This window comes from Lagopus muta, chromosome 6 (assembly GCF_023343835.1).
Source record: "Lagopus muta isolate bLagMut1 chromosome 6, bLagMut1 primary, whole genome shotgun sequence".
In the NCBI taxonomy this organism is placed as follows: domain Eukaryota; kingdom Metazoa; phylum Chordata; class Aves; order Galliformes; family Phasianidae; genus Lagopus; species Lagopus muta.
Window position 1 is genome coordinate 7,224,219 of NC_064438.1, and position 19,737 is coordinate 7,243,955.

General features: G+C 40.8%; 1 protein-coding gene and 1 long non-coding RNA gene across 6 annotated transcripts in view; one reads left to right on the forward strand and one right to left on the reverse strand.

The window, feature by feature from the left end:
- The window catches only part of LOC125694995 (uncharacterized), a 120,781-nt gene extending 115,411 nt beyond the window's left edge, over nt 1-5,370 (reverse strand). For both annotated transcript variants that reach the window (XR_007377772.1, XR_007377771.1), the window contains exons 1-2: nt 5,307-5,370; nt 1,737-1,809 (exon numbers count right to left, since the gene is read on the reverse strand). This is a non-coding gene — a long non-coding RNA (uncharacterized LOC125694995). The remainder of the gene's footprint in view (nt 1-1,736; nt 1,810-5,306) is intronic.
- The window catches only part of PPFIBP2 (PPFIA binding protein 2), a 99,715-nt gene continuing 81,439 nt past the window's right edge, over nt 1,462-19,737 (forward strand). For 3 of the 4 annotated variants that reach the window (XM_048948928.1, XM_048948929.1, XM_048948930.1), the window contains exon 1: nt 1,462-1,757. The gene's annotated coding sequence lies outside the window, so the exon portion shown is untranslated. Of the gene's footprint in view, nt 1,758-5,476; nt 5,589-19,737 lie in introns of those variants that run through there. The other variant, XM_048948927.1, reaches the window with a different exon arrangement.

A 19,737-nucleotide genomic window follows, 5' to 3' on the forward strand; every position in this document is an offset into this window, starting at 1 on the left:
AGAAGAAACAGTTTGAATTATTAAGCAGATATGAGCATATTCATAACCTTATGTGTAGCTGCAATCAGTGTGAAATCACAAGATTCAGAAGGCACCTGCAACACAGGTTTCCTCACAACTTTAAAATGAGATCTGTGTATCTTGCAGAAGCCATTAAGTACATTAGATATGTACCCTAATTAGAGTGAAAACAGTAAGGTGATTTGTTTTGGCCCTACAGAAGAAAGGAAATTTTTCGTATGGCTGACGTTACCAACCCTCACTAATTCTTCCCAATTTACATAAGATATGCTATAAAGTCTGAAGTCTAGTTTCTTAACAACTAGTTTTGAAGGTTATGGGTAATATAAATAAAATTTAAGTGTTTGTAGTCAGGTTTTTTTTACTATATGTTCAGTTTCCTATAGCAGTTAATTTAAACATAAAAACTCAACATATATTTCCTTTTATTTCCAAAAAGCTAGTCAAAGTATGCTGACCAAGATGTAGACACTTATCAGTAAGGCCTACTGTTTGAAGACAGAACAAACACACTAAAGACATTAGCTTTAAGGAAAAAAAAATGTATGAACTGCTGAAATTCTGCAGTGCAATAGAGAGAAAAATATACATTTCATGTGCGAGCTTCAATTTCAGAAAACCAGCAAGTGAGGATTGGCTCACTTTTGATTGTATTGTATCAAATACAACGGTCAGGGACACAAATAAGGGACGGAAGCCACTAGCATTCAGAAGACCTCACGTACACGGAGATCTGAAGCAAGATACCCTCACCTCCACTGCCAACACTTAAGGGAGGTCTGGGAAGAGGTGGATCCTGGCTCCAGCCCTTCCAGTCTCTCAAATGCACTGCATGCAGCTCAGCTCTCCTGGAGTGGCCCTGCCTTCCCACCAGGTGCTCAATCACTGGTTCAGGCCATGACTTAGCATTTCCACTACGACAGGAAATGTACATTTTGTATGGTACAGGTGACAAGCCCCCAAGGAATCTGAAAATCTAGGATTTCCTTTTAAATATCAGTCATGGCTAATCACTAAAAACTTCCAAGCTACTCATGCTAAGGCACACACTTGCAGGTTATCAACTACTGGATCCAAGGCAACGATTATAACTAGAGACCTACTACCTTTCTGTTGGAGATGTAGACTTGTTGGAGTTCTCCTGTGGTAGATTTTAGTAACTGCTGGCAGGCTGAACTTTAAGATAATTTTAAGACATGTATCAGCCAAAGACTTCATTATACCTGACTGACATATTGCCTGATCTTTCTAAAATTTCCATAGAAAGTACTGTTTCTTTACTCTGTGGGGACATATTTTAGCAAACATCAGAAAATACGAACAAAAGAAAGCTGAACAGTAAACAATCTGAGAGCTCAGGCATGTGACTGAGTTATTGCACCTCAGCTGAGTCGCACTAACTGACCTTGCCTGCTCTTGCAAAACCAGAGGTCAGGTGAAAGCTTAAAAGCTAATCTTTACTGCCTGGGAGCTGCAACAAGATTCACATCGTGGTTTGCTTTTGTAGCTAAGTGAAAGATATTTTGCTATACCAGACTAAATGAATTGTGATACCAAATGAAATATACTGTAGGCGTTTGAGGATTTTCTCTAAAACAAAGAGAAAGTGATAGCTTCTGCATCTGTATGATAGTGAGATAAAGAACTGCACAGTCACAACCATCAAAGTCAGAAGTGATCAAGAGTGCTGTCTGGAAAAAGAATAAAGACCTCACCTTCCACAGCAAAATATGCGGGTAAGACAAACTTGGAATTATCCTGTTGTTATGGGCTCTCCTATGTTTGAAGCTAGAGGATTAAAGAAGAAAACTTTTAAATAGTCACAGAAGATATATCTTACTTGACTCAAACCTAAATGCTAGCTGGAAACATTTGCCAGTGCTTAATAGAACTGTGGATATTCATGCTAAAGAAACCACTTAACAATGTTTTGATATTGAAATTACCTTCTAGCATGTATTCTTTTTCCACCATGCAAAAAAATTCAAACAAATCTGAACAAACACCAAATTGCACAGCACTGAGAGTTCAGTTTGACTAAGTGAGTCCCATGACTCCAAATGGCCTCAGTATATAGGAAATGGAATAACAGTTTATGTGGTAACGTAGTCTCTATGTGTGAGCTCGGAGTAGCTTACAGTAAAAGTTTCATTTTCCAATCTATATTAAGAGGGCCTCTGCCTGATGGTGAGAATGAACTTGGAGGCAGATGTTTTGAACAGCCGTGCCTGCCTGAAAAAGCTGCACCTGCCCTCCACTGAGCACATTTCACGTACTACGGTAGGACTGCCAACCCTTAAATAGCTACAAAACGTACAGACTGAGCCATTACCTGGCAGCCAAGATTTGTTCGTTCTGAGCACTTTCTCGAGATCGTTCATACCTCTTCTAAAAGATGAACGCTAGGTGGAGCTAGGACCTTGTAGCGCTACTGGCAAAACTTAGGTAGTTACAGCTGTCTGACAGAAAATCCCAACTAATTAAATTCTAGCAGCCAGATCAATGGCTCGTTTAAATGTGTTTTAAAATGCTGAATGAAAGTAATGGTACATTTCTAGAAGCATTTCATGAACTACCCATTTAAAATTTTTGGAATATAAACAGAAGACTGGAAAAAAAAATCTTTAGTATTCTCTAGGAAAACCACATGCAAAGCAATCAAAATTAATGTATTTCATCTGCCCTAACACAAGGTAATTGAAAAGATGATGGTGTTCTAAATAGAGGGGAAAAAATAGTAAGTTTGGTGTTAGATACAAATATCTCTACTTGTCCAGTAAGATTTCAAGATTAATTTTATGCAGAGACAAACTATTTTTATTTAAACTCTCATCTAAAATATTTCACCTTAAGTCTACTAAATAATGCCAGGAAAACAGAAAAAAAAGAAAAAAAAAAAAGCAACAAATCTTACTCATTTTCAATGGACATATGTTTAAAAACATTTCAAAGAGTGCAAGAATGCTTTCCACTTGTGCAGAGAAAATTGGTAACATACCTGGCAACAAATCTCTCTTAAAGATAAGGCAGGGTAAGTTTTCTAATGAAACATTATGGATTAGCTGTATGGAGTCAGTGGGGAAGGATAGTCTACTCCATGATTTCCAGTCTACAGCTTATTTGACCAAATTTACATGAAAGGAAACCTCTGAGTATTTAAAAAACTGGTTCTGTTTTCAGAGACAAGAAGTTACGTAGCTTCCAGTCCTGCATCTTGATATTTATGCTTTATGTTTTAACGTTGATGTTTCATATAAAACACAGCCTGTGAATGACTGCTGTGATTTAGGGAAAGAACTGAAATTACATTGTGGCTAACCTTTATTTTAATTATCTTCTGGGAAGAAAAGAAAAAAAAAAAACTACATAAAGAAGGACATCTCTTGTAAGTACTCTTAAGTAAGTTGGTTAAAAAAACTAGAATTCTTGGGACTGAATTTTAACTACATTTCTTGAAGGTAATTACTCTCTTTAATAAACTGTAATTTTAAGATTTTCAAAAACATTTCAGCAAACATAACAGCAATCTGGACTGCAGTGCCATGGTAATTATATCTTGGTGAGACAAATTGTTAAAGAGCAACACCTGGGAGCTGACAGATATCTCTCCACTGATTTCAAACATGGAAGAAATGAAAACAGTCCTTAAAGCACTATCCAGCAGTGTTCTCTTCCGGGTTCCCTGCTTGTTTTTTTCATAGATCTTTTTTATGAGGATGATTCTGCTCTCCCTGAATAAGCTTCATTGTTAAATATGAGATGCAAAGACTTGACACAGTGCTAGCTTTGTGACAGTAATATGTCTGCACTACTGCAGAAAGAAACCACTCTTACTGAAGAAGGGACTTATGGAATGGTAATTAGCCTGGTAATAGGCCAGGACAGCTGAAGTAGAGCCTCTGCAAACTGCTACAGTGAGGGAGAGACATAGAATTAACCCACTTCTGTGAAAATGGCATTCAACACAACTTAGTATAGACAGGAACAACACACTAAAGTTAGCTCAAAATTTGGATTCTCTCCAATGGTATGTTGTGTAAGTGTGAGCAAACCATGCATCATAGATAATGATGTAAAATGATAACAAGTGAATTCTGCAGCAATGGCAGGATGCCATTTCGTATTTTGCACTTTGTGCCACTCAAATTCTGTGCTTCTACCCTTCACTGCTACCCAAGCGAGCAACAGTAATTGCGCAGCCTCTGTTCCAAGTCCTGTCCCTTCACAAAACTCAGGTTGGGCCATGCCCTGGGGATGTGCCAGCAGGGCCTCAACAATTCCAGCTCAGCTGTGAACAAGAGAGGAGGTAACAGCTACATAGCTGTAAAGGGGTATGTGAGTTGGTGGTGCTTTCATCATGTGGAAAGTCACCTGGGCACATCCCTAACTAGTCAGCAAGGCTAGCTGGGGAAAAGAAGAAAAAATGGTATTGAAAAAATTTCTGGGCTTTGCCCAGGAGGATCCAAACTCCACTGACAGTGAAACAATACTGCAACAAGTAGTGCTATAGTAATAGTTTTTGCTATCCACGTTGTGAAAGATATGTGCTATCAAACATTATAAAGTTGACCACACCTCCATATGACCTATTTAATATGATTACCTCAAAACTAAGAGGTAGACAAATTCAAAAGCAAGCCAAACCCAGCCTCTGGATTCTTGCCAATTTTAATTATTCTTTAGCATGTTCAGAGATGTTTGAAAAGGATTTCTGCCTCCCGTTGATTCTCTTCCCCACTTTTGGGCATGTTTGCTTTGACACTGAGATCCAATTCTTTATTAGGAGAATCTTTTCCATGACTCAAAGTCTCAACATTATGCATAAGCTTAAAGAAAATACTGAAATTGTATGCAGCTATTCACAGGGCCCAGGGGGAAATGGGAAGAGGTTGTGGGCTTTTTCTCTGGAGATACTGAAGACCTATCTGAATGCTTTCCTATGAAACCTAGCATAGAGAGGCTGGTTTGGTACAGGGACTGACTAGGCCATGTCTTCCTATGCCTACAGTGCTGTGATTGTGTGTAAATGTTTCTACATAAAATTGGGTATAATCTACAGTTGGGTATTATCTACAATAAAATTGGGTACAATCATTGGAAGTAACGTAATCACATTAAAGCATCAGGTGTGTTAAATAAGCTTAGGCTATCTAGCTGGAAGTGAACAGTATCACAGAGGTAAGGCTGCAAGAGGCCTGCTGAAATGGAAATGCTCCACAAAGAGCAAAAGGTGTGCATTTTAATTATAAGCACTCGAAACTCTTTGCTTTCTGCTAAACGCTTACCATTGCCCGGTCGGATCCTCGTAAAGCCGGTGTAAGCAGAGGTGCCCGGCAAACGCGCGCCGTGACACAGCCGTGTAAGCGCCTCAACGGGTGACCTGTCTGGGCGGGAACATGACAGGAAAAGTTATCGCGGTACCGCTCCTCGTGCTCGTGAAGGGAGCGGGGCGCGAGCTCCAGCTGCGCGACCGCGCAGGTCGGTCCCGCGGGCGGGCACTGCTTGATGGGCGGGCTGCAGCTGCGGGCGCTGCCGGCGTGGGCTCGGTAGTGAGGCGGCGGCTGGAGGTAAGTCAGCGGGGTGGGGGCTGCCGGCTCTTTCTGGGGCGGCTCGGCTGGTTTTTATCAGGAAATATTCCGGGAGCGCTGCCGCGGATGGGGCTGCAGTGCTTGCCGCTTCTCCTTTGAAGTGTGTTCTTAACGGTGTTAAGAGTTAAGGGCTCCGTGCTGTTCGAAAAGGTTTTTAAATAGATGCGGTTTTGAGGTCCTGCGGTGTTTATTCTCGCAGGGAGAGAAGTTTTGAAACTAGAGCTGTAGCGGCGGTTCAATAAATAAACTGTTGCGCTGACATGGAGCTTGGAAACGCTGTCGGTGGTGACAGGCGGGCGCAGCCGCGGCCCCGAGCGAAAAGCCGCCTCGGGAGGGGGGGCCGCTGTGAAGGAGCAGCTGGGAGACGGGACTGGCGGTGTGCTGGAGAATGGAGGGCAGTGCGTGGGATGACAAGTGATCCCCGTCCGAGGGCTCACCGCTCGTGCTGTCACGCTGATAAGATGAAAGCATCTCCCTTTCTGCACCTGTGAGGGTGATAAGTGACCGTATGCTTTTAGGTGCCAACTTTGCGTTTGGTTTTGTGTGGAGCGGTGTGAGATGTTCAAGTGGCAGCCTGGTGGATCTGACCGCCTGCGGGTGGAGAGCAGCGTGTGCTCCGGGCGGTTTGCACGCACAACACATGGTATTTCCGTAGTCTTTATGATGATTTTCAATTGCAGGGGTTCGATAGGAGAGGGAACAGTGAGGGGTGTTTTTCTGCCTGACTTTTCTGTTCTTTTTTTAAACAGGGAATAGCAATATGTGAGCAGGTGCATGAAGAGCTTTGTTCTGAAACTCGTATGGAAATCTGGAGGGAGTAGATTGGGGAAGTGAAGAAGGCTGAATCTCAGCCTTCCGGATATACTGATATGCTTTGCTTGTGTTCCTGACTTGGACTTGGATCTGCTCTGCAAGCTTCATTGCATTTTCCTAATGGAGAAATGCTTGAAGGAGAACCTATAATAGCAGAAGAGGGAAAGGTCAAATAAGGATAAACCTGAACAAGCTTGGACATATGAGTATGGGAGAGAGAAAAATGATGTCAAGGCCCCAAAATGAGACTTTAGCTGAACTCAAGATTAATCTTGGCATAAATAGCTAATGTTTGTATCTGTTGTTGACAGATCTTATAATAATAGATCTTATAAAGATCTAATAATAGATCTTAATAAAGACAGATCTTATAATAATGTTTGTATCTGTTGTTGATGTGCCTATAACTCTTACACTAGCAATAGCATCCCTTACCAAATCTTAAATGCTTCATTTGTCATGCCAGGTAATAATCTAGAGGCTTGACAAAATAGCATTTATCTGTCATACATCTAGGACTCTGCCCTATGGGAAACATCAAATTAAAAGGAGGGGGCAGGAACTGATTAATCTCATTAGTCTCCTGTTTGGCTGAAGCATGGTAGGAATTGGGCTGGGAGCATTGTTCCCTTGAAGCTTTTATCTTCTACCTCAGAAAGGAATTGAAGGAATGATTGCAGAGGACGTTGCTGCTGCCATCTTTGTCACTCCAGCTACCTTATCTGTATTAGGATTATGCTGGATGCAAGGACATCAAGGATGCAGGAAAGGCATAAGTAGAGCATCCTGGGTTCTTGAATCAATTCTTCTCCAGTCTGTAGTTTGAGAGAGATCCAAAGCAGCGCGAAAGAGTGGCTTTTTTCTACCCTTTCCCCTATCACGTTTTGTTCCACTGAGTGTCTGCTGCTCTAGATCATCTGTGCAGGATCTAAGGCATGACAGCGCGTCTCACTGCGGTGAAGTGTGTATGAGTGGAAGATGTACAGAGAACAGGTGGAAGAGAGTAAGTGAAAGCTTTGATAACAAAGGAGGAAAGCAGAGGAGATGATGTTGTGAGTGCAAAAGTGTGGGGGGGAAAAACCCTCAAGGAGCTGATCTACTCTATTTTTTAATTTTTGTTTTTACTTTTTTACTTCTTGCAGCTTTGCTTTAGCTCTCATTTGTCGCTTATTTCCAGTTTGCTTTGTTTCCCAGCCATCTCTTTTTAACAAGACAAAACAACAGAACCTTAAAGCCCTCATCCCTAGATACTGTTCTCACTCTTATTAGACTATTCATAATCTTAGTTCACTTCACTAGAGATAGGGAGGAAAAATGTTTTGAATTGTCTTTCATCTCAAACAAATGAGGGCCTTGACCTGGAAAGATTAGGAAAACTAATGGCTTGCATAGGTAATGTAGAGTCTCTGTGTGGCTTTAGATGTCTGTAGTATGCTTCAGAGGATTTACTGCTTATCAAAGCAGAGAAATTATGCAGAAGGAAATGCGTTCTGTGATAATGATCACTCAGTATAGACACAAACATTATAATTCAACAAGCTATCCCAGGCAAGTCTTTTCTGAACTTTCCAGAACTAACTACTAGTGTAGGAATAGTAATGTAAAAAAACACAACATATGGTAGTAGAGAAGAATTTTAAAAATTGCTTGTATATTAGTGAGATTTCATTGTGCAAATCTGTGGAGATGTTTATAATCTCTATTTCCTCCCTTACACTCAGAGTTCAGTAAACTTCTTATGATATAATCTTCAAATTCTCATTCTCAAGCTCCCAGATAAAGTTTAGCCAGCGATGCTGGCCTTGGAGGTACCAGTTACCATGATCAGTTACCACACTTCAGTAGATGGATAAGAAGTCAGAGAACCTTTTGAGTTAGAAGGAACCCTTAAAGGCCATCTAGTCTAGCTCCCTGCAATGAACAGAGACATCCACAGCTAGATCAGGTGCTCAGAGCCCTGTCCATCCTGACCTTGAACATCTCTGAAGACGGGGCTTTCACCACATCTCTGAGCAACCTGTCCCAGTGCCTTGCCAACCTTATCATAAAAAAAAAAAACAACAAACAAACCAAAAAACTTATCTAAATCTCCCCTATTTTAGTTTGAAGCCATTTCTACCTGTCCTGTCACAACAGATCCTGATAAAGAGTCTGTCCCCTTCCTTCATATTGTCTCCCTTTAGATATTGAAAGGCTGCTCTCATGTCTCCCAGAGCCTTGTCTTCTGCAGGCTGAACAGCCCCAGTACTCTCTGCTTGTCCTCACAGGGGAGGTGTTCCATCCCTTGGATCATTTTTGTGGCCCTCCTCTGGACTCACCCGCTCTGAGGTGATGAGATGCATCTGATAAACTGTGATGGCTTGAATTCTTTCCTGACAGCCTTTCATGCAGCGTGTTTCTTATTTCTTTTGATTTTAAATGGGTGCACACTGAAGAAACAATATGAGTACTTTCACAGGTCGATGCCTCTGCCTGTATTTTTTAACACAATGTTTTCATTACAAGTCTTTTGTGACCTTGTAACACTATAATTACTTGGTTTTTATCGCTCTATCTCATGGGACTTATTTACTATAATCCCAAGGTGCTACTTCCCAATAGCACTTTGCTCTTATTTGGCAATCCACTGAGGTAGAGAACAAAGAAGTTAAATAAAAAAGGTAATTCTTTTCTGAAAGAAAAGTTAATCTTAACAGCACTGTTATCAGTGTAGTTCAGTTTGTGGATTTTGTTTATACTGCGTGTCTGCCAAGTTACAGTGTAGTTTTTTAAAGGACTTTAACAACAACCTGGATTTTAAAATTCACTTTGATCATCTGTAAAGCAAGATTGTTATGGGTATTGTGTAGCTTATTAGTATTTCTGGAAGACCTATGAGCTAAAGATGCTGAGGAGAAAGAGCTGTGTGTTTTCATACTGATTAAAGAAGAAAAATCTCCCATAGATATCTTCACATACATAAGACAGTCCTAACATGTAGTTTTCCTATTAAGCTTCCTGCATATACATATGTATATATACGTAAAATCCACAATGATCTCTTTAGAATATACCTTTCAGCATTCTCTTTCAAAAAGAGAAAAAAAATATTATTCTAATTTTTCACAAAGAATTAATTCATAAGGCCCCAGTTCTTTTTCACTTTGAAGTTAGCTTTCTTGCTGAAATTGTGAGGCAGCTTATTTACTAAGTAGTTCCTTATGTGTACTGAACTGAGAGTAGTTTCCTGCCTTTATAGTTGTAACATATTCTGAATGAAACTCATCAGGGAAGAGATTCAATTTCTAGGAGTCACTGTCAAAAGTTCCAAGTAGTAACTGATTAAATATAAAATTATTCTGACACTTTGTATATTTTGTTTTGTTTTCTTTTGTTATTTGTTTCTTAAGGGTTTGTTTGTTTTCTCCTTCTGCCAATGAAGCAGAGTGCATTCTGTACAGGACCAGTAACACACTTCTATACAGAGAATTGGAAAGCGCGCAGTCTTATACTTACATTTCAAAGTAAAGAGATAATGAAGATGCTCTTCAAAATTAGTCTTATGTGTTTTGCCCAGACCATTAAAGTGGACAGTAAAAATTTGATTTTCTGCTGAATGATCTACAAGATAACGGGGAGCCATTAGTATATAAAATATATTCTTGTTTTGTATTATATCCACATGAAATGTATGCTGTTTTACTGAAATATCCAGCTGAAATGTGACGTGAGGATCAAAGTTGAGGGCTGAATACTGCTGAAAATGCAGCTTTTCCTAGTTTAGAGAGAAGAAATAACATGAAACCAAATGGTGACAAGACAGCATGTGGTGGACGTCATGCTTGAACTGGAAAATAATGGATGTGAATGCTGGAGATGTAAAATGACAGAAGTGTGAACTATTAATTGTAAGAGAAATCTTTACGTATTACCAAAAGATGTAGTGGTAAGTTGGTGAAGTCCTGAAGCAGATGTGAATTTGGAGAAAACAGATCAGCAGGCCTGGGTTTCCTTCAACAAAATCTAGAACTAGACTTGTGTAGAGCAAATGCTAAGTCACAGCCTGAATCAGTGTTGGAGCACCTGATGGGAAGGGGGAGCTCGGGTGCAAGCAATGCACCTGAGCGACTGGAAGGGTGGAGGATCCACCCCTTGTCAGACCTCCTTTAAGGGTTGGCAGCGAAGGTGATGGTGTCTCTTGCCAGAGATCCCTGCCTAACTGAGGCCTTCAAGTTGTAAGCAGGTCTTTTCCTTCATTTCTGTATCTGTGGCTGCTGTATTTGGGCTCATCCTCATTTGCTGTTGCCAGAGACTTTGCCAGCCTGTTATTATCGTGATACTTTCCATCCCATTATAGCATTACAGCTTGAGAAGTGAAATGTGTTAAGGGGAATCAAAGGTAAGATACACTGTATGACACAAGACAGATTCATGTAGTTGCTTATCAAATGCTGAATGTGAGTCTTGTTTTCTTCAAAGCAATGATGCATGCTGTATGAATATTCGGTGAATGAGTCACTGGCTCTGTCTTTATGCTACAGAAACAACTGACAAGGGATAAATCTAAGCTGCTTAATTCTACTCTGGATTTCAAGCACTAATGGAATGGCAACTTTATCTGCTTCTGAAAACAAATCTGGTTGGTTTCCAAATTCAGAGATGATTTACCTGGAGATACCTTCTTGTTTCTGTCTCTGTTTATATTAAAAATAATAATAATAATTTCCCATCTGTACTATTTACTACCCATGGTACGTTTTCAGAAGTCATAGTTTAATAAGGGAAAATATTTGCCAATCTGTCCCTGCAATATAGTCATTGGCATTTTTATTCTGCTAAATGCAGTGCAGTTTGTAACATCTGCTTTATAATGAATAATGAGAACATCTTAGTTTAATGACATTGCAGTAAGATTTATTGATGTATTTCTGTGATGATAAATTAAGGTATGTAATGCATTCGGCTTCCAAATCGAAATACTCTGATGTTTCACTACACAAGAGGAAAAAAAAATATCTCTATCGATGACAGTAGATAGGTAAACCCTATTCCTAAATAGTTTATTAAAAACAACAACACAAAACAATAAACCATTCTGGAGAACAGAGTTTCTGCATTTCACAGGGATTGGATTCACTGTGCTTAAAGGATGCATTAAAGCATCATTGCATGAGAGTTCTCCATCTTATAATTAAAATGTACTATTCCTCTGTAATTCATAGCTGAGTTTCTGTTAAATTACCTGCGTACTCTACTTAGAATCATAGAATCATAGAATCACTAAGGTTGGAAAAGACCTAAAAGATCATCCAGTCCAACCGTTCACTTATTACCAATAGCTCCCACTAAACCATGTCCCTCAACACAACATCCAGTCTTTCCTTGAACACCCCCAGGCTCGGTGACTCCACCACCTCCCTGGGCAGTCCATTCCAGTGCCTGACCACCCTTTCTGAAAAGTAATACTTCCTCATGTCCAGCCTGAATCTCCCCTGCCATAGCTTGAAGCCATTCCCTCTGGTCCTATCACTAATGACACGAGAGAAGAGGCCGACCCCCAGCTCACTACAGCCTCCCTTCAGGAAGTTATAGAGAGCAATGAGGTCTCCCCTGAGCCTCCTCTTCTCCAGCTCCTTCAGCCTCTCCTCATGAGCCCTGTGTTCCAGACCCCTCACCAGCTTTGTTGCCCTCCTTTGAACACGTTCCAGGGCCTCGATCTCTTTCTTGCAGTGAGGGGCCCAAAACTGGACACAGTACTCGAGGTGCGGCCTCACTAGTGCTGAATATAGGGGAACAATCACCTCTCTGCTCCTGCTTGCAACACTGCTTCTGATGCAAGCCAGGATGCCATTGGCCTTCTTGGCCACCTGGACACACTGTTGGCTCATGTTCAGCCGAGCATCAATCAATACCCCCAGGTCCATTTCCTCTACGCAGTCCTCCAGCCACACCGCCCCAAGCCTGTAGCGTCGCCTGGGGTTGTTGTGGCCGAAGTGCAGGACCTGGCATTTGGCCTTGTTGAAACTCATCCCATTGGCTCCAGCCCAGCTCTCCAGCCTGTCCAGATCCCTCTGTAGGGCCTCGCTACCCCCAGGCAGATCCACATTTCCAGCCAATTTGGTGTCATCTGCGAATTTACTGAGGGTGCACTCGATGCCCTCATCGAGGGCATCAATAAAGATATTGAAGAGGACAGGCCCCAGCACCGACCCCTGGGGAACACCACTCATGACCGGTCGCCAGCTGGATTTGACTCCATTCACCACCACTCTCTGTGCCCGGCCCTTCAGCCAGCTCCTTACCCAGCCAAGAGTGTACCCATCCAAACCTCAGGCTGCCAGCTTCTGCAGGAGAATGCTGTGGGAGACAGTGTCAAAGGCTTTGCTGAAGTCTAGGTAGACCACATCAACAGCCTTTCCCTCATCCATCAAATGGGTCACTAGATCATAGAAGGAGATCAGGTTGGTCAAACAGGACCTGCCCTTCACGAACCCATGCTGGCTAGGCCTGATCCCCCGGTCACCCTGCACATGCCGCATGATCTCCCTCAAGACAATCTGCTCCATAACCATCCCTGGCACTGAGGTCAGGCTGACAGGCCTGTAGTTCCCCAGATCCTCCTTACGACCTTTCTTATAAATGGGAGTCACATGCAGCACTTGCAGCACCTTAGTGACATTGCAACCAACATTAACATTTGTACTATTACAAACAAGGTCCTGGGAGTTGAAGTAAGTGATTCTCAGAGGTTCCTTCCAACCTCTGAACTTCAACTCTGTAATTCAGTTATTCTGGGATGGTGTTCCCATATGCTTCATAGGACTCTTCTTATGAGTTACAAATTAATGAGTTCTCATGTGAAATTGTGTTTATTCCTTTTCTTCATGCATCTCAAGATTTTGTGTGCAACATAAGGTACAAAACTGTACTTTGGCTTATTTCTGATAGTACTTCTTCATATGCTTTGCAGTGAGGGTGCAAATGAAAAATCACACAAGCGTGAGTCATTTTCCATTGTTCATACCATCACTCCCTAAACAGTTTCATTGGAAGATTTATGGTCATGTAGTACATCAACAGAAAAAAAATGGCAAAACGAGTCACTGTGTCCTGGGATGTGTTCAGGGCATGTATTAACAACTCTAGAAACAGAAGGAAATATGGAAGGAGCTTTAGCACGTGTACTCAGACATGGGCTCGTGTTACCCCTTGTTAACTCTGCATTAAATGCTCTTACTGCACACACACAGACATGTACCTGAAGCAGTAATTTTACCCAAAGGTGGAAACAACAGTTTAAGGTCTGATCTGGCAAACCTCAAGTATGCAAAAGGAAAATCACATTGTGTAGAACTCTTTCTTACTGGAAGAAATGTGTTGTTGTTTTGCAGTTTTTGCAAGAAAAAGGTCTGTTCTGGCCTGCTTTACAGAAAATCACGTAGTATGTTGTGAAAGAAATTTTAATGTACTCCCTACCAGTTACTTACCAGTACTCTCTCCAGTGCACGCTGCATTTTGTAAGAGCTTTATATGAGGCTAAGGATTAGAAAACTGTTGCAAGAATTGTGGTCTGAATCTGTTTTGCTTTGACTGCATTCTCCACTAGTTAGGAAATTCGTTAACACGTTCGATTTGGTTTGTGGACTGTGAATGATGCCTTATCTGGCTCTCGCTTCACTAACTGCTTGGGCTGTGAAAATGGAGAGAGCTGTGCGTGTGTTCAGAACAAATTGTTTTGTACAGGAAGGAAATTCATGCACTGGCGTAGCAATTGGACAGATGAATACGATGGGAAAAGGTGTTTCACCAGAGCTATAATGACAGAAGGATTGGCACAATAGAAAGATGCTATAAGGGAAGAAGATTGCTTACCCATATCAGAAGATTCTAGGTTCACAGGGGAAAGCTCCAGAAAGAGATTGTTCTCCCATGGCAGTCAGCCCTTAAGTGGGATCTAAGAGCGGTGCAGCCACCCTCCCCCCCTTCCAGTCACACAGCTGAATTGCTTTCACCTGTGCTCTCAAGGCTGACCAGGTCCTTTCCCAAGTGCTCAATCAGCGGTTTAGGCTGTGACTCAACTGTTCCTGTATAACTAGAATGAATTTGGTTTGGATTCACTAGTCATTTTTTGGCAAATGAGCTAGTGCCTGCTCATGTCCTTTGAAATCTGGATTAGGATACTCAGAAACAGAGCTTCCAAATTAAGAGACTGATAAAACTGATGTGCTAGGTGGTAAAAATTAATTTTGTAGTGAGTGTCTTTGATTTGCTTTTCTTAAATAATCAAGTAAAAAGAACTGTTCCTGTCATGGACCAAAACGATACCGTATCAATGACAGCTAATGGAAAATAAACAATTTCCTCATGGCAGGTCAGTAGTTCAGTATCACAAGCACGTGGATTCTTCTTCTATTTGTCCCAAGAATAGAACTGTCTCTTATATTTCCACTTGGAGTTTTTAAGGACCACTGAAACACAGTGGGCTGTATCATATAATAGCAAATCAAATTTTACTTATAAAATTAGTATCACATTGTCACAATTACCAATATGGTAATCTATGGTAAGGCTTCTATCCAGTTGCTGAACAATCTGAACAGTCTGAAAAAAGACACTGAACTCTAATTGTGGTCCCTATACTTAAAAAGAGAAAAATAAATTTCACTCAATGGATGTTTTGAATAATTTTTGTGTTTTTCTTTTTCTTTTTTTTTTAATATTATTATTATTTTGATACTTACACGCTGTCACTTGGCCACAGGTGCAAGAAACTTGTGAGGAATTTTTCATGAATCACAGAAACACCAGGGTTGGAAAAGACCTTCAAGATCATCCAGTCCAACCATCCACCTATCACCAATAGTTCTCACTAAACTACGTCCCTCAATACAAAATCCAAATGTTCCTTGAACACCTCCAGGGTCAGTGAATCCACCACCTCCCTGGGCACCCATTCCAGTGCCTGACCACCCTTTCAGAAAAGCAGTATTTCCTAATGCCCAGCCTGAACCTCCCTTGCTGCAGCTTGAAGCCGTTTCCTCTAGTTCTGTTACCAATTAGATGAGAGAAGAAGCCAAGACAATGAAGACAAATCAGCTGGTAGGAATTGGAGGACTTTGCAAGCTCAAAGCTGAAGTTTTTTAGCACTGTGGTTATTGCAGTGAAAAGATCTCTATGAAGGCATTATCAAACAGTTAAATACACAATGCAGTTATTACTTCAAGAAACTCCATTACTTTTTCAAAATAGGATCAAAAGTGAAACATGAAATGCTCCCGAGTGAGACAGGATATGTAAAAGCCTGACACTAAGTATCCCCTCAGGTGTCATTGCTGTTCGGGATATTCCTGGCCCTGCTCCAGTGACATTCAGGTCGTGTAAAGTAAATAGTTCTGTTTCATTTCTCTTCTATGTCAGTTCAAAGATTTTATTTCAGAGACAGTAACCCTAACAACTTACTGCTTCAATTACTCTTCTACTCCAGCATTCACCCTAACTGCAGTTTTTTAAATTTATTTCAACCCTATGAAAGAATTTTTGGTTGGGCTGGTAGTAGCACGTGGTGGAACAATTTTTAGACTATAGTTTTTGTTTTGGCAAATATTTCTTGGTCACTATTAAAATGTAAGTAACATATTTATTTGAAAAATGAATCTGGTTGAATTCCTTGAAACGCTCCACAGGCGCAGTGTGATGTGATGTGTAGGAACTTCATTGGTAGGAACTTAAAAACGCCTGGCATGACTGCTTATAAAAGGTGCAATGTAAAAACATTTCCAGGTTCTCTTTTGTTTCATGTTCTATCGGATGTATCTACTGTACGGAAGCACAGTGCTGGTCACTTCAGAGCTCATTTGTAAGCTATAAAAAGATCATGCCACATAGTCAAAACTGGATATTTGGTTACATGAAGCATTCCAGCTATGGCAATAAAGTGGAAACACTAATAGCTTGCACAGATGAAAGTGAAATAGAAAAGCTGAGCACTTGAGTGTTTTCAATGTTATGACACTATTAAGGTCCTTTCCTAGCTAAATGCATTTTCCAGGGAGAAAATACAGCTTCTCCATAGAACAGCTCATTGAGGAGACCTACGTATCCGGTCACATGTTTGTTGTGGGCTGCTGCTTCTTCCCTCTAAAGTCAGTTTCTATTTTCAGGGGGTGCTTAATCTGTCTGTAGTCATCCTGGTATTCGTGTTCTTTCTAGGGTCTGCTGAGTAAACAGGAATAAAGGATAACACGTTTTCGTTGCCACCTGTAATAATGTTTCTTCAACTGGGAGATATTACAAGGTTCTCTGGACTGTGGATTTTAAAAATATTGAATGTTGCTTTTGGATGTCAAGTTATTGATGTGTAACATTGCTTCCCTAAATAATTACTTCACTCATAATTAGAAAACTAGGTTAATCCATTAAGTATGAAAAGTCAGTGTGACAGAATGTACCGTTCTCTAATTTAGAAATCAGCTGTGGCATTATACCTGACACAGATACTTCCTTACTCATTGGCCATTTCTGCTAGGAGATTCTGAATAGAAAGGAGTAAAATAAATAGAAAGATCAGGATTTTAACATGCTGTGGATAAATTTTAGTTCCTGGTTGTACATTTTCTTTACTCAGAGGTAGAAAATCATGAGGACAACTTTTCCCTTACTTTTGTTAATCTCCAGGAAAGAACTGAAATTAAAATAGTCATAGTCATGAAACTGATGCAGCTGTAAAATTTATATTTTCAGTGGTGTGATGAGTAATATTGGCATATGGTCCTTTCCATACTGACCCATTTGTTATTCTTAGTTGGAATGTTTTTAATCCAAGCCGAATCATTTAAATTGTTTGCTCTTTCTAGGAGTATGACTTTTTCCTTTGTTTCCCACAGTCACTTTCCCTAAAATAACTACTGAACCTGAAACGTACTTGAAAGTAGAAGTACTTGATACTGGTCAGTTCCTGCCTATGTGAACTCAGCACATACACTCACAGATGCGGGGTGGGCTGCATTAAACCTCTTGAAGTACTGCAGAAATTGTTTCAGTGAGGGGAAGCATTTGATTTCACAAGATCAAAAAAGCTGTCTCTTTTTAAATTTCGTCTAAAACTGAGTTCAGACTTCACAAAAGTTTTTGTTATCACATTGATAAAGTTGAGGGAAATTCAGAACAGAGCTTTATAGCCCAGATGATGCGCAAGTAGATCACTTGATAATGAGAAATATTCAGAAGTAGTTGTGTTGCATCCATGTTGGACTGTTTCTCTGTGCGGTCTAACCTGAACCTGAGCTTTTTTTACCTGGAAAATCTTGTGGTTGAAAATTCTTTATTTTGATTGCAGGGAGTCAGTTTTCTTCTGATAATCTTCCTATTTGTTCTGTTTTTCTGCAACACAAAGGAATCTCGCATGTCTCAGTATCCACTAGTGTCCTTTAGCAACCCTCTCCTACTTCGTCCGTTCACTTTAAGCAATACTTAGCATGTTCCATTCTTTTAATCCTCCAAAGTGGAGTTGTTTCTGTAAAAATCTGTTGCTTTTACTCTGTGTGGAAGCGTTCACAGTCACGTATCATGCATCATGTATTTCTTTTGTGTCATTTTTCTAAAGGTCGGAAACTTGAATGCCACACACAGTCTCGTTCACCTCATTGAGTGAGTCAGAAGGTATGGATTGGTTTGATTCTGAGGAGAGATTTGCTCCTCAGATAAATGGGGATGTTATAGGAGAGAAAGTGGAATAGGGCTGGGAAGGTACTAAAAATAGTGGCATGGAAAGTGGGCAGCTGTACGCACTCTCTTGGTAATATAGGAGCATTCACTGAAAAGAGCACTCAAAAATGAGTCAAAAAGAAATTGGATAAATCCACAGAAGACTGGTCCTTCAACATCTATGAAACATGATGATCTATGCAGTTTGTGATTTTAAAAGTCTCATTCTCTCTGGTTATTGGGAAAGGTAGAGCAGGGGACTGATGACTCCACACCTGTGTTGCACTGAACATCATTAGAGACAGAGCACTGGGACACGCAGACTTCTAGTCAGAGCCAGCGTGACTGTTCTTATGGTGTTGTATTGTTCAAAAAATACACAACAATTCTCTGCTTTCAGCCACGTAAATTTGGTGGCCACCTGTCTTGAATACAGTACAAGTTAACACTAGGACCAAGAATTGCACAGGCCCAGATGGCTGAGTGTCTTTGTTGACAAAGCAGCTGATTTCTAGAATGATATGCTGTGTATATTAAGAAAGTGAAAGAAACGGAAAGGCAGTGTGGGTAGATTTCAGGTATTGGACCTCTTTTTAGTTCTAGCCTCCTTCAATGGAACACTTTCAGACTAACATTCCAAATTATAAATATATCAGTTACAGTAGAATTAATGCAAAATCTATTTCATAGTGCCCTTACTTACTCGTGTAGCCCTAGAGAAATGTATGGACATAAATCTAATCGATTAATAAATGAGCTTTTGTTAATAATGCTTATTTTGAAGAGTTGTTTCCATAAGAGCTTAGCAAGAATTTCTACTTACAAAACTTACTGAAATGCAGGAAGGCAAGCAAAACGTGAACACTGGTGTTTTAAGGGACTGGCCTGATCCAGTAGGTTGTCGTAGCCACACCTCAGACATCTGAAAAAGCGTAAGAAGTATTTATAAGCTGCAAGACATGTTCTTTTTTCCCAGTCTCCAAGATTTTAAGAGTTAGTTTTATTTATTTATTTTTTTCCAGCATTGTAGCTTGTCTGAGATTTTAGAATGTCTATTGAGGAAATCTTGTAATGCTCTTGTTAATCTTATACTTTCTCTCAATAAGTCTTTAATAGAATCACAGAATGGCCTGGGTTGAAAAGGACCACAATGCTCATCCAGTTCCAACCCCCTGCTGTGTGCAGGGTCACCAACCAGCAGACCAGGCTGCCCAGAGCCACATCCAGCCTGGCCTTGAATGCCTCCAGGGATGGGGCATCCACAGCCTCCTTGGGCAACCTGTTCCAGTGTGTCACCACCCTCTGAGTGAAAAACTTCCTCCTAATATCTAACCTAAATCCCTTCTGTTTCTGTTTAAAATTCTTCCCCCTTGTCCTATCACTATCCACCTCATAAACAGTCTTTCCCCCTCCTGTTTCTATGCTCCCTTCAAGTATTGGAAGTCCACAATGAGGTCTCCTCGGAGCCTTCTCTTATCCAAGCCAAACAAGCCCAGTTCCCTCAACCTTTCTTCATAGGAGAGGTTCTCCAGCCTGCTGATTATCTTAGTGCCCTCCTCCAAGAGTTCCGCATCTTTCCTATAGTGGGGGCTCCAGCAGTACTCCAGATGGGGCCTCACAAGAGCTGAGCAGA